This window comes from Canis aureus, chromosome 15 (genome assembly GCF_053574225.1).
Source record: "Canis aureus isolate CA01 chromosome 15, VMU_Caureus_v.1.0, whole genome shotgun sequence".
Classification (NCBI taxonomy): Eukaryota; Metazoa; Chordata; class Mammalia; order Carnivora; family Canidae; genus Canis; species Canis aureus.
In genome coordinates, this window is record NC_135625.1 from 26,233,734 (window position 1) to 26,248,142 (window position 14,409).

General features: G+C 38.6%; 1 protein-coding gene across 9 annotated transcripts in view; it reads right to left on the reverse strand.

The window, feature by feature from the left end:
• Positions 1-14,409, reverse strand: part of ZDHHC2 (zDHHC palmitoyltransferase 2) — a 70,017-nt gene that overhangs the window by 54,326 nt on the left and 1,282 nt on the right. For 3 of the 9 annotated variants that reach the window (XR_013352755.1, XR_013352757.1, XR_013352756.1), the window contains exon 2: positions 4,180-4,256. The exons of the other annotated variants lie outside the window; for them this stretch is intronic. The gene's annotated coding sequence lies outside the window, so the exon portion shown is untranslated. The remainder of the gene's footprint in view (positions 1-4,179; positions 4,257-14,409) is intronic. 9 annotated transcript variants of the gene reach the window in all.

A 14,409-nucleotide genomic window follows, 5' to 3' on the forward strand; every position in this document is an offset into this window, starting at 1 on the left:
TTTAATTATTTCTTTAAAGGCTCTGTCTCCAAATACAGTCATATTCTGAAGTCCTACAGGTTAGGATTTCAAGCTATGGATTTTGGGAAGACACAGTAGAGTCTATAACACTCCCCAAAATAAGACTGAAGCTTGAGCAGGGTGAAGGCTGGTGGGGTTTAGAGGGCATCACAGGCCAGGGAGGGGCAGGAGGCAGACGTCAGGGGGGTAAGAGAGAACTAAAGGAAGGAATAGTTAATTGAATGCTTACTATATGCTGATGATTGTGCTAAATTTTTCAAATGTTTCTCTCATACAGATCTTACAGCAATCTGTGAGGAAGGTATTATCACAACTTTAAAAGTTAGGACGACAGTCTTACAGAGGTAAAATAACTATTCTAACGTTATTCAAGTCATAACATATGGAGCTAGGATCTAAATATAAGTCTGTCTGACTCCAAAATTCTTTCAAGGATTCCATGTGGTCTCCCAAGTTCTGAATGCATCCCCCAGGGCTTCTCTGTCCAGGGCAGCCATTCCTTCTTTGTTGCCATCACATAATCCTGGCCTGTTTAATATCATGCTACCACCTGTTACTTCTGATTTGGGATGCAGGGTTTAAAATGTCCTCTTTGTCACCCCTTCTCCAGTAACCTAGAAATCGATCATTTTACAAACTTTGAATACAAAAAATTAAAATATTTGGTCAGATTGGGGTGCCTTGTTGGCCCAGTCCACTAGGTGTCCGACTCCTGATTTCAGCTCAGGTCATGATCTGAGAGTCCTGGGATTGAGCCCTACATCAGGCTTCACACTCAGCAGAGTGTCTGCTTGTGATTCTCTCTCTCTCCCTCTCCCTCTGCTCTACCCCCCCTTGCATACTGGCATGCTCTCTCTCTCTCTAATAAATAAATACATCTTTAAAAAAATATTTGGTCATATTTCAGAACAGTACTTGAAGTTGGAGTTTTGTGAGCTCCCAATTCAGTAATTAGGAAGGGAACAGAGTATCAGGTTCCTGGGACAAGAGTGAGATGATGATATAGGAAAGATTAGGAGATGGGAAGGGGGTTTGCTGATCTTACTCCTGAACAGTAGAGGGAACAGTGTACAGGCTCCTAAGGTACATCTCCCACGTGTAGAAACTGGCAATAAAGAGAGATGGACCATTCATCTGTCCTGATATGGTGATCTGTAATTCTTACAGTTATCAAGATCTTCTAAGTTAGAAATATTTTTCTCTCTCAATAACATGTTTTAGCAACGTGACCAAATCATAGCTCCAAATATCTAAGAAGATCTACTCTATAGAAACAGTGTGAAACCCAACTTGTCCAATTGAAAGCTGAGAATCAGCTTAAATCATTAAGAATGTGTGTGGGTCTTTCAATACATCATTTTTGAAAGGGAAATTAAAAAGCTTTGTCTCATGATTATGGCTCTGAAAACTCACTGCCACTTTCCCCTTGGCAAAGGCCAAGGCAATTCCTGAATCAGTAACTGTACTAAACAGTGCCGTGAAATACGGACATATGACCTCAGGGCTGGTCTTAGCGTCCTCATTTCACAGCTTACTCAGTGGAATCCTATAATCCCTCTGTCTCAAATTAAAACAGAAGAGATTCCCAGGGCCAGCAAGTTGTGCGGATTTCAGTGCAGAGGAGTTTACCCATTCCATGAAATAGAACTGTGTGGTCCTCCCTCTTTCACACATGGTCACAATCCACTCAGATACCTACAGTGCCTGGATCTTTTCAAGGCCAACTGCCTACCTTTCTAATTGCAGATGCCCTTCTCTGGGTTGGAGCTGAAGGGCATGACCAACTCCTCTGAGCCATGCAAGTCTGTAGTGGACGCTACACCCCTAGCAACGTTTTACCTGGTTCCCATATGCAGGTTGTCTGCTATGAGGGAGAAAGTCAAACAGGGGTTTTAGATCCTGAAAATATTTCCCTCATTAATCAGAACTAGAGTTTTAGAATTGGAGGGGCCTTAATGATTACACTGCCCAATGTAACTATCACCTTTCTTACACAGGTATGTACATATTTATTTATTGGTAGCAAGCAAAAATGCCACTTGTATTTTGTTTCTTTCAGCATTTAAAGATGTACATGGTAAAATGGAAACAATTTTTGTAGTATATTTTTTAGTGTCATTGTATCAATCTCATTATTTGATATACTCAGAATAACCAGAGAAGATAATACTAGGAGTGCTTTCTTCTTACTCCCAAACATTGGCTGTCTGATTAGGTAGAAAAATTAATGCTTCTCATCTGCTTTTCCAAAGAAACAACTCTGAAAAACCTCCCCAAGCTAGCGCTACATGCCGAGTACTATATGACCAGGGTACATATTGCAAAGCACATATAAACAAAAATTAGGCCAATATTTCTAGGTTTGTGTAAAATACTTGGCACTTATGTAGTACCCCAGAGGAAGGAACTGTATAAAGCTGTAATTCCAACCTTTTTGCCTCTGATGTTCATCAGAAGAGAATTTACAGTAGCACCCCTGAAGGGATAAGTCAAAAGATTTAAAACAACATTAGCATAGCAATAATTACTGCAGTATCGCACTGGGTCACAATATCTATTAACACATGCAAGGGTGTCAAACTGGGTATCATCCTTCTATACGGAGACCCTGGGAAGTACTATCTTCTTTTGTAACTTTACTGTCACATACTCATGCAGGAAACTCACACACACAATCTTCCTCTGATCTCAGCTTGAATTAGTGTTCTCCTTCTAATGTGCAACCAGTCATACCGTTGCACTACACTGCTTTTACCTACAGCACTGGCAGTCTGCCTGACAGTAACTGCAGGAATGTATATTCCATTGCAGCAGATTTGGTATAATTTGATATAATCATAAGCCGGCAGCCTCCACACAGAGAAGAAGCGTGTTATTGCTCCCGCTATATGATACAGTATATGACAACAGTGCAGTATTATACAAATACCACCTAATTATATGGTAGATGGATTCATTAACGTTAAGTGGGAAGTTCTAATATTTGTGTTCAGAATTGAGTAAGAGACATCAATATTTGGACTGAGTCTCTTCCTCTGTTCATTGTGTGAGCTGCATTTCGTTTTACTGCCTGGATCTCTCCCCAGTTGTACGTACTGATTTTTGCTTCTGTTTGTAAATCATTTTCACTTACCCCAGCCCTGCAGACAACACAAATGCCTTGCTATTCATTGGTGAATTGTGTAGTCCCTGTACTGTGGATAAGGAGCTAGTTCAGGATTAATACCACAGGTTACTGATGCATCCACAAAAACACATGTGTTTCCCCCACTTTTCCCCACCGGCTCCTGTTTGCCAAGTATGTGTACCATTGACACTCGTGAACGTGTTGCTCTTTAAAAAGATTCAATTTGGGCAGCCCAGGTGGCTCAGTGGTTTAGCGCCGCCTTCGGCCCAGGGCGTGATCCTGGAGAGCAGGGATCAAGTCCCACGTCGGGCTCCCTGCATGGAGCCTGCTTCTCCCTCTGCCTGTGTCTCTGCCTCACTCTCTCTCATGAATAAATAAATAAAATCTTAAGGGCAGCCCCTGTGGCTCAGCGGTTTAGCACCGCCTTCAGCCCAGGGTGTGATCCTGGAGACCCAGGATCGAGTCCCATGTTGGGCTCCCTGCATGGAGTCTGCTTCTTCCTCTGCCTGTGTCTCTGCCTCTGTGTCTCTCATGAATAAATAAAATCTTTAAAAATAATAAAAAATAAAATCTTAAGAAAAAAAAAGATGCAATTACTGCCACTTAGCAGTAGGGTTCTGGTTACTCAAGAACTATTGCTGAGTTTTAGACTATGTACGATAGGCCAGCAGCTCTCAGCATTTCTGTGTTCGGCATACCTGATGACCTGTGTTTCATGAGGGACATGCTCCCCAGTAATAAAGGCCACCTCATGGGCAAAATGGGATTATTCACAATTCCCTGACCACCCACTTTCCTGCTGCACCATAAAAGGACAAGGCAGTTAAAAACTGTTACAGTGACATTGGGATGGACCTGACAGATGCCTCTGGAAACCTTCAAATTTGGATGTTTACAAGGGCATACACAGACTTCTCTGGAATCACACTTTCATCAAAAATCAACTGTTGCAGGAAAACTGTCTGGTGATCCCTAAAAATATTAAACCTAGAATTACCATATAATCCAACATCACATTTCTGGGTACATACCCATAAGAATTGATCTCAGGGACTTGAACAGATGTTTATCTGCACAACCATGTTCAAAGCAGCATTATTCAGAATAGCTGAAAGGGGGAGACAACGTAAATGCTCATCAACAAATGAAAGATAAACAAAATGTGGTGTATACATACAATGAGATATTACGGATCCTTAAAGGGGAATGAAATTCTGACACAGGCTACACCATGGATGAACCTTGAAAACATGCTTAGGTGAAATAGACACAAGTGTACAAATATATAATTCTACTTCTATGAATTACCTAGAACTGTCAAATTCACAGATACAGACAGTAGAATAGGGTTGCCAGGGGCTCAGGAGGGGAGAATGGGTTTTATTGCTTCATGGGTACAGAGTTTCAATTGGGGAAGATGAAAAAGTGCTAAGATGGATGGTGCTGATAGCTGTACAGCAATGTGAATGCACTTAATGTCAATGAACTGCACGCTTAAAAATGTACACAGAAAATGGCAGATGGCTAGGGGCATCTAGCTGGCTCATTAGGAGCAGCATTTGACTCCTGATCTTGGGGTCATGAGTTCGAGCCCCACATTGGGTGGAGATTACTTTAATAAATAAACTTTTTAAAAAATGGCAGGTGGCCAAAATGGTAAATGTTTATATTATATATATTTTGCCACAATAAAAAAAATTAAAAATCACTTTCTTTAGAGCCTTTCCTCAAACTGACAAATTATAGCAATATTCAACTTGACCTAAAATTTTCTTTCCTACCTTTGGTTATTTCCACAGTCAAGTGTTTTGTGTGTGTGTGTGTGTGTTTCCTTTTCCTTAATCTTTTCAAAAAAAGGAATCTCAGAAGTGGTAAATAGAGAAAAGTCTCTGTAAGATGTAGATGCCTGGCTAGGCATTTCCACTGAAGTGCTTCATTCATGAGCCTTCCCAGATTCTCAATGCCTGGGTTTCAAAAGAATTTTTGTCAAGGCAAAATGACAAATTCCACTCCTTCTTGACCCTTCCAGTCAGTAGGAATCAGAGGAAACTGGGAATGTAAAGGGCCTTGGGTATTCACTTCATATGTGTATCTGTCTCGGAATGATAGCCTTAACTCAAAGTTAAATTATGCAGCATACTCTATTTGAGAAAGGTTGGGGCAAGAAAGAGGGAGCTGAAACGTTTTAGAAGGCCTTTCTTTTTTTAATCTAAAAGGGATTTAAAAAATGTCAGCACATCACGAGGAAATTTCAGTTATCTGAAAATTATTAAAATGGAATTTGAGTGCTTTATGCACATGTATTTCACTTCTTTCTTAGTGATTATTTTTATACTAGTGCTAAGATTTAATATACTCTATTGTAATTGTTCTTTTAAATTTTCAAATGGATTATACAATTAATTTTATCTCAATCCTTATTATAGATGATTACATTTCCAAATCCAGAAAGAAAAAAAAAAAGTAGCTGATTGTTGTATTTGTGTATCAGTTTGCTAAGGATGCTATAACAAAGTGCTGCTGAAGGCATGCGACCTAAAGAAGAAAATGTATTTTCTCACAGTTTTGGAAGCCAGAAATCTGAGATCAAGATGTTAGCAACTTTGGTTTCTTCAGAGGTCTCTCTCCCTGGCTTGCAGATGGTCATCTTCCTCCTGTGTCTTCACCTGATCTTTCCTCAGTACCCATGTCCAAACTTCCTCCAGTCATATGGTGCTAGAACTCATCCTAATGACCTAATTTTAACTTAATTGCTCTTTAAAGGCTGCATCTCCAAACACAGTCACATTCTAAGTTACTGGGGGGTAAGTTTTCAACATAAATTTTGGGGGGCAGGGTGGGGAGATTCAGCCCATAACTTGAAACTATAAAAATATTACAAGCTTGTTTGCGAACATCTGAGTGATCAAATAATGAAAAGGTAAAATAGAGGCACCTGGGTGACTCAGTAGGTTAAGCATCTGGGTTTGGCTCAGGTCATGATTCCAGCATCTCTGGCTCCAGCCCCAAGTCAGGCTCCACGCTCCCTGCTGAGCAGGGAGTCTGCTTCTCCCTCCCCCTGCTCTTGAGTGCACACTCTCTCAAATAAATAAATAAAATCTTTTCTTTAAAAAAAAAAAAAAGGTAAAACAGATAATGCTCTCATAAAGGCTTCATGTTCTTCGAAGATTAAAAATGTCTACTTGGGCTCACAAAAGGCTCAAAGTTCAGCTGATATTCTTTCATTTAAGAAAAGTAAGTATTGAATGCTACTATGTGTCATCCTCTGTGTCAGAGCTACAATATTAATCAGACATTGTCCCTGCTCTCATGGACTTTTCTGTAGACTATCTTCGTATAATGAAAAAGTTAAGCTTGCCTAATAGAGTAAAGCCTTTTTTAATTTGGATTGGATGATTTCAGATTTCCCAGCAACCCACACGCTGGTATATATGCTTCTTTTGGATAAACCTTTTCAATTTGGAGTCTGCTGAGTAGTCAGTAATACATCCAAAATAAAAATTCAATATCCACACTGTTAAATTCTCAGTCCTCATTTGATTGAACGCATGAGTCTATTTGTTGATTCCCACCTCCTCCTTGAGACCCCCTTCCTCTCCAGGCTTCAGGACACCATATCCTCAGTTCTCCTCCACTTCATGCTGGTTCCTACTCACCTTCTGAACTCTCAAAGTTTTGTCTCTGCTCACTTTCCATTTATTCCTTTGGGGGGACAAATGTATCCAATTGTTCTTGAAATCCATTTGTATGCTGAAGACTCCCCAATGTATTCCTCCAGTCCTGACTCTTCCCCCAAATGCCAGTTATAAATGCAACTGCTCACTCAGCATCTCTATTTCAACATCAACATGCCCACTACTGATCTGAGGTCACCTCGTTCTACCCAGAACTTTTCCATCTTAGCTGATCGCCCTCCTTCCAGGTGTTTAGCCCAAAATACTGGAATCGTTTTACAACTCATGAAAGTCTGTCTGGAAATTCTGTGGCCTCTGCTTTACAAGTGCATCCAGAATCTGACCACCTCTCATCAATTCCACTACCCTCACCGTGATGTGACATATCATTTTTTCTCACATGGAGTGATGGAAGTAGCCTACATTACTCAGCAGTAGGAACGATCTTTTTAAACGTTAAGCCAAAGCATGTCACTCTAGTGCTCTACATCTTGCAATGGATCCTCCTCTCATTCCAAGGAGAGCTGAAATCTTCACAATGGCCTAAGAGGCACTATACAATTTCTACCTTTCTCTATCTCTTTGACCTTGTCACCTACTTCAATTGCCCTTGGCTGAAATGCACTTAATTCTTGGATTTTGTAATTATTTGTTAAAATGCAAGTTTTTCTGGGGGGGGGGGGGGTGTTATTATGAATCCCTACTCTTTACTCTCCTCCAAATGACATTCTGCCCTTAGTTGTTGGCCTTTTGGAGGTCCCAGTCCTGGAATAGGCTGCATTTCATTAAAACTACACTATGATCAAAACCTTGACTAAGTCAAAGTGATTTCTGCCCTTCACCCCTTCACATTAACTGACCTCTCTGGAGATGCCCCCACAAGTCATAGTTAAGCACATCAATCTCTTACTTCCTTTCTTCCTAAAACATGTCATATGGAGTTGCCTACCTAGAAAGAAATTCAATCACAGATTAGCTCCTGCAATTCACAGCAGGTGAGTTGTAAGTGGCATCAGGCGTCTCTCATAACAGCTTGACATCAGCTGTTTTGGAGCAGGCTGCTCTTCCCACTTGTACCCCCAATGTGAATCACATGTACAGTATAGAGACCATATTTTAAGTCACACCATCTTTCATCCCTACAAATTTGGTGAAAAGCCACACTTCACATTCAGCTACCTACCACTGTGAGATGACCCTTGGGGCCCCAAAATGATTGAGGACAGACTGCAGTCTGAGTTTTAGACACCTCATTCTAAACATACCCTTCAAATACAATGAAAATCCAGTTTTCACATAATACAATTAACACAGAGAAACTTGATTTTACCTCTATATAAGAAAATATACATCCATGACAAAGCATTTTAGTTTTCCAAATTTCACTGAATTATAATTAAATAAGTCTATAAAGTTCTTGGAAATAAACTGCTTTTTTACAAGGATTCTATCTATTATTAGATGATCATGAAGATAAGCTGCATTGAAACTACTGTATTCTTTGGATGTTGCTTTTAAGGGATGCTTTTAAAAAAGGATTTTTATTTATTGGTGTTGGTTTTGTTGATGCACTCCTCTAGATCATTTTGCTCCTCCAGGATGGCAATGCTAGTGAAAAATAAATAAATGCTAGGAATGCTTAATTTACACTTCACAAGAGGAGAAATTTCAGGATACCATGAAAAAATACTGGCAAAGACATAAAAATCATCTATAAAAGCACTGCTCCTTCATTTGCATTGTTTAAATGTAATCAACAACATATCTGAAATGAACTACTGTCAAGTATGCATTTTAGAGTGCAGAGAAGTGCTAAGATGATCAATGCAGCACATATTTTTGCTCAAGAGGACCTCCCAAATAAAAATGGATTTTGTAACATTTCTGGCACTAATATTTATAATTAAATTTCAAAGTTGCAATCAGATAAAAAGTCAAATTAGGAAAAATGCTACACAAATGTTTCCAAATGTGGCAGGATTTTGAAAGGAAAAATTTCAAGCAATCATAGCTTGTTACCTTATTGCTACCATATGCTTCTTAAGAAATCAGGTCACTTGTCTCCTCCTGCTGCCCTCACCCCACCCCCTGCCCTCCAAATTCCACCCTTTTGCACTCTCAGCGTTTGACTGAGATAAAAATTAAGACATGACAATAAAGCTACCCTTAAGGGAATTATAAGATATTTCAACAATTTTCTAATAGACTACTAAAGAAATTAATTCAATTATGTTCTAGCTTTATTATTAGTTCCCTGTGGTATCTCTAAATGGTAATATGAAATCATACGGTTCCACATAATATTAAGAATGTCTTTCTAAATGATCTTTCTTTGGAAAACTATTTTTCCAACAGAGAGCATTAAGGATCTATGCCATGTTCTAATCTATCACTTTGCAAGTTAGATATTGTATTTCTATGGTCATGACACACAGTGCTGGAGTCTCGGGAGACTCATGAACTCACCACTTCCAGGAGAAAAGAGGGCTGAGGGATGTGATATAACCATCAAAATACATGAAATCAGCAGCATAAACTATAAAATATAAGTCATGGGTCCTTTTTTTTTTTTTTTTTTTTGAGATGAAAAAGCACAAATTTCCCAAAAAGATGAAAAATAAAAACAAAAACATTAACGAGAATCCTCATCCATGCTAATCTCTGGTGGGATATGTGTGTGTGTGTGTGTGTGTGTGTTTGTTTTTGGTCTTCCTGGCATTTCTCCCTATGATGTAAGCCAAAAAGATCAAACACCTGCTCTTGCTGAACCCTGTTGCCTGGGACATGGGCACAACAATTTCAGCTCAGCCAGCTGATGCTCCTGGAATCATCTTTACAAGAGTCACAGTAGCTGCAGCGCTCTGTGATGGCCAGCCACCACAGCAGCAGCTCTTACCAAAGACCATTCCTCTGGTATAATGTCCGCTTCATTTCATCCACCTTCTCTCGGTTTTTGCCTATTTTCTAAGCTAGGTTCTCCAGTCTTTCCATAGATTCAATGAGTTGTTTTCAGGAAGTTCTCTGCTTCCTCCATTTCACCCACCAAATCATAGGCCCTGAACTGGAAGCTGAGTAAAAGTTGCCCTGGCAGCAGGTAAGGAAGGTGGGGCTGAAACAGCCAACTAGTTCGTAGCAGGAGCAAAAATTGCTGGTTGTAATCTTACTCTAAGATATTTACATGTGGTATGATTTATAATATAATTAGAAATTCATTACTACCGAGGTGCTCTCCATCAGCTCTTTTTACCTACGTCATTGATTATTCTTTTATGCTGGTCCAGCAACCAATTCACAGGCTCCTAGCAGTGGGGTATTTTGTTTTCCATTTCTGCTTTCCTGCCTCTTCGCTGTGGGAGTGGCATTCCGAAAGGGAACAACTCTCTCTCCTTATGCCAAAGCTGGACAGAAGGTTTCAGGGTTTTTTCCCACCACTCCAGAGGTAGTTTTTTCCTTAGCTATTAGGACAAGATCTCCATTATGTTTTCCTCTAAATCACCTCTGTGGGAAAGTAACTGGCACAAAACAGGATTCAATAAATGCTTTTGAATGGACCTTCCCCAAACCCTTCTAAGCTGACTTCTTTCTAACCTTGTGGAAATGCACCCTCTCAGGAGACAATTAATTATCGTGATTTAAGAAACCATCCCTTTGGCTTCTGCTTAATTACTGGAAACACTGGAGCACATATTTAATTTAATGGCATGGATGACATTCTCAGTAGGCATTTGAAAGCAAACTTTCTATAACAAGTTTTAGTTTAAATTGAGTTTTTACTACTGGATCCTGCTCTTTCACTTACTTACATTACCCAAAGGCGTGTTCTTATATTAAAACACTGATCGAGTAAGACTTACTAAAATCACAAAGAGATCAATTCATTCAATAATTATGGAGCACCTCTGCATGCTAAGCACTGTGATGATTGTTTGTTGTCTCTGTTATATAAGATACGTTATCTCTAATAAGATTTAATAGCAAACAGTAATGCTGCATTGTCCAATATATCAAAAGAAAAAGAATTCTCTGACACACTAAATGGAACCAAGAAAGCATTAAGCAGAGTCTTCTCTTCCCCTGCTTTCCTGGGAATCATTTAAATTAAAGTCAAATGGCAGCACAGATCAAGAATTTGGAGCATATCATCTCTTATACATTTGAATTTCAGATTTGATGAAATGTTTTTATCCTCCTTTCATATAATTTAAAATCTTCAAAATATTTGAGAATGTCAAGAAGTCACAGAACTGATATATTCTGAATCATTACTGTCAACAAGAAATGATTTCTAAGTCATTTAAGACATTAAACATTTACATCAATTTTCTTTGGCTCAGTTATCTTCTATGTCATCTAAAACTATTTTGTAATTATGGAGAGGTAACACTTGTATTCCGAAGATCATCTGCCTGTAGTTTTTTTTTTGTTTTTTTTTTTTTTTCAAAAGAAGCTTTAATGTCCTGGAGATTTTTTTAAATGATAGTTTACCAATAACAAGAACACACTTCTATCTCTGTCTAGCTCAAGTTCAATTCATAATGGAAGGTAATTCACTGCCCCATTCAGTCTCCATTCTTGAGCTTGCAATGACCTTGAGTTAATGGTAGATCGTAGGTTAACAGTATCCAAGCTTTGAGATTTTATATATTCTATCATTAAGGATGTTTGTTTAAAGGAAGGAAAACATAACTGTATCTCTCCCAAACTGATCTCAAAGTATGTAGATTAGCTAATTTAATTCTTGAACATCTTCAATAATCACTGTGGTACATAAGAAATTGCAATCATTTTTGAGGATTGTTTATTAACAAAGACTTGCAAACCTGTGAGCAAAACCCCAATATTCTAATGGGCTCGCTTAACATACTCCCAAGTCAGCAATCTATTGCCTAAGGGCTAAGTCCCACCTGCCAACTAGTTATAAACTTTCACTGGAATCGGGTCACACCCACTTGTGAAGGTAACTGTCTACAGCTGCCTTTTTGCTACAGCAGCAGAGTTGAGTGGTTGTAACTATGTGGCCCAAACTCTAAATCATCCTAAAATTCTGAAATCATTTTGTAAAGACTGTTAGCTCACTTTTAGTGCTGTGTTAACTCTTACTCAGCAAAAACAAAGTTTAACAGACTTGCTAAATAATCCCATTAGGCTAGAGAGATTTAAGAGGTTTGAAGGGAAAGAGAAACAGACATTTTAACATTCGCACCGCAGCAGCTGAAGTCACAGCTGACACCTTCACTGGTTCATTTGGAGAAAGAACACAGATAATCTCTAAGCTTGTCAAGCTTCATGGTGGCTTCGAATGCCTCAAGTAAAGCCATAAGCAAATGCAGAACCACATGAGTACACAATGATTAAGAACTGTTTCATGGCACCTGCCTCAAGTGAGGGCGGAAAAGTCCTACGTTTTAGAAAAATGTAAGCCAAAATGGTAAAACGAGGGTAAGGGGGAGGTTTCTTGTACTATTCTTGAAACTCTTCTGTAAATTTGAAATTATAACAAAATAAAAAGGTAGAAAAATAGCTAAGACAACTTTGAATGTTAGCACTTAGAAGGGAAAACTTCAGTTACCGTGGTCAACAAGCAAAGTTAACAAGGTAACTGCCATAATGGGCTTGTAAAACATATGAACCATGTCTAGTGTGTCCACTGAACCAAGGATGATGGAGACTGCAACTACCTTTATTCCAATTCAGCATCCTAAAGTACCATCTTACAAATTTTACCCTTCAAATTTACCTAATTCAAATTAACTAAAGGCATCAAAAGATGGATAATACACAAAAAAGGCTGGGGTGGAGAGAGAGGGAAGGAAGGAGGGAGAAATAATATGAATAAAAAATCCTAATCAACACACATGTTCTGACTGTTCACAAGTATTAGCAGACCTCTTTTACCTTTTCTTTGGTAGACTGGAAAGAAACTTAACCAAAAGACTTGACTCTCATACAACATATGTATACCCCATATATTTTTATATATAAATATTCCAAGAAGAGAGATGACTTTATAATTTCATTAAATACAACCACTAAACAAACATCATGCTAACTGAAAGAGTGCCTAGAGAGCCACACACATTCACATTGTTAAATATAGAAACTAACTGTAATGAGAATCATTATCTCCAGTTTCCAAGGATACCAGGATAAGCACTACTCCTAAATTGCAGTTCATTCAGCAAAGGGCACAGAGTAATTTACATTCAGGGTCATCCTCAGCTGACAGCAGATGTAAAAGGAGGACTAGGGTAAATCACCCTGTTTATTCTATTTCTATTCTGTTACCTATTTCAGTTTCCAGTTACTACCACGCTCTGGTCCCAACCCTGGCCAATGTTTATAGGTGAAATTTGGAAAATCTGATTGTAGATAGCAACTTCCAACAGAATAGGAATCCACAAAGGGCAGGGCAGTCTGAGATGTGATTAATGCAGGGGAGGGGTGGGGGTGGAGGTAGGGAAGGTTGGCATTCCCCTTTGCTTGGTTTATGGAAAGGAGAGGAGGCTGGTTTTGTGTCTGTCATACTAGTACCATCTTTCCCAGGGCTTATAAAGGAACTGTTCAGTTCAACTCCCTACTCAACCAAGGCTATCTAGCCATGCTATTAGAGCTTACTATTCCTAAACTGCCATAGTGTCTAGAATGAAATTTGTTTTCAATTTGTCCTGCCTTCTAGACTCTACAATCTAGACTTTCACATGATCACTGTTTCTATAGTAATAAAAATATAAAAACTACTGTCTGACAACCTCAGAGATATTGCCTCTGTATCATCTATTTGTTTATTCAGGGCCATTTATTGATTGCTTTCAACGTGACAGGCATCGTACAGGCCAGATAGGCAGTGAGTGACAAGAGGTGATACGAGACTTCACTTTTGATCATCATGGAAATAACAGGCCATGTCACTTAGGCAGTTTAAACCCACCAATTCAGGTGATAAAGATTTCACAGATGCTTTAGATTTATCTTAAATTTCCAGAAAGAATATATATAAATGTGATCCCAATATAACTGTGACTTTCTATTTATTCTTTTCTCTATTACTCTTCCTCTATTACCTATCTATCCAATACAGAAAAACCTCCTGTGTAACACTTTACCAGGATAGAGGTAGTTGCAAGGAAAGAAAAGCTCTGCCTGCCTTCATAGGCTTCCTCCTGATGAACATGAGACAACGTACCAGGCTAAGCTTCTTAGCTTAATGTGATGATCTAGGAAAATAAACTCCTGTTTTGATAATCAAGACTTCCATGATTTCCCTCTTCTGAAAAAGGCTCAATAGCTGAAACTGTTCATTGCTTTTAAGAGGGAGAACCAATGCAATGCAACAAAGGTTTCTAGTAGTTATGTAATGTATATAGTATATCTCAACAAGACCAGCTATTTTGATAGTAACAATAATACAAAAAACTAAACCATGTTTTTGAAAACTTTCTATACATTTTAGACCTCAATGTAACATATTTAAATAATATGATGATTTGAGGGCAACTCAATCCTTTTTTTAAAAAAATAATTTCTTTTGTACTAAAATCATTTTCAATTCAATAAATCAATAGTATCACATTTAAAAACTAAGTTAGT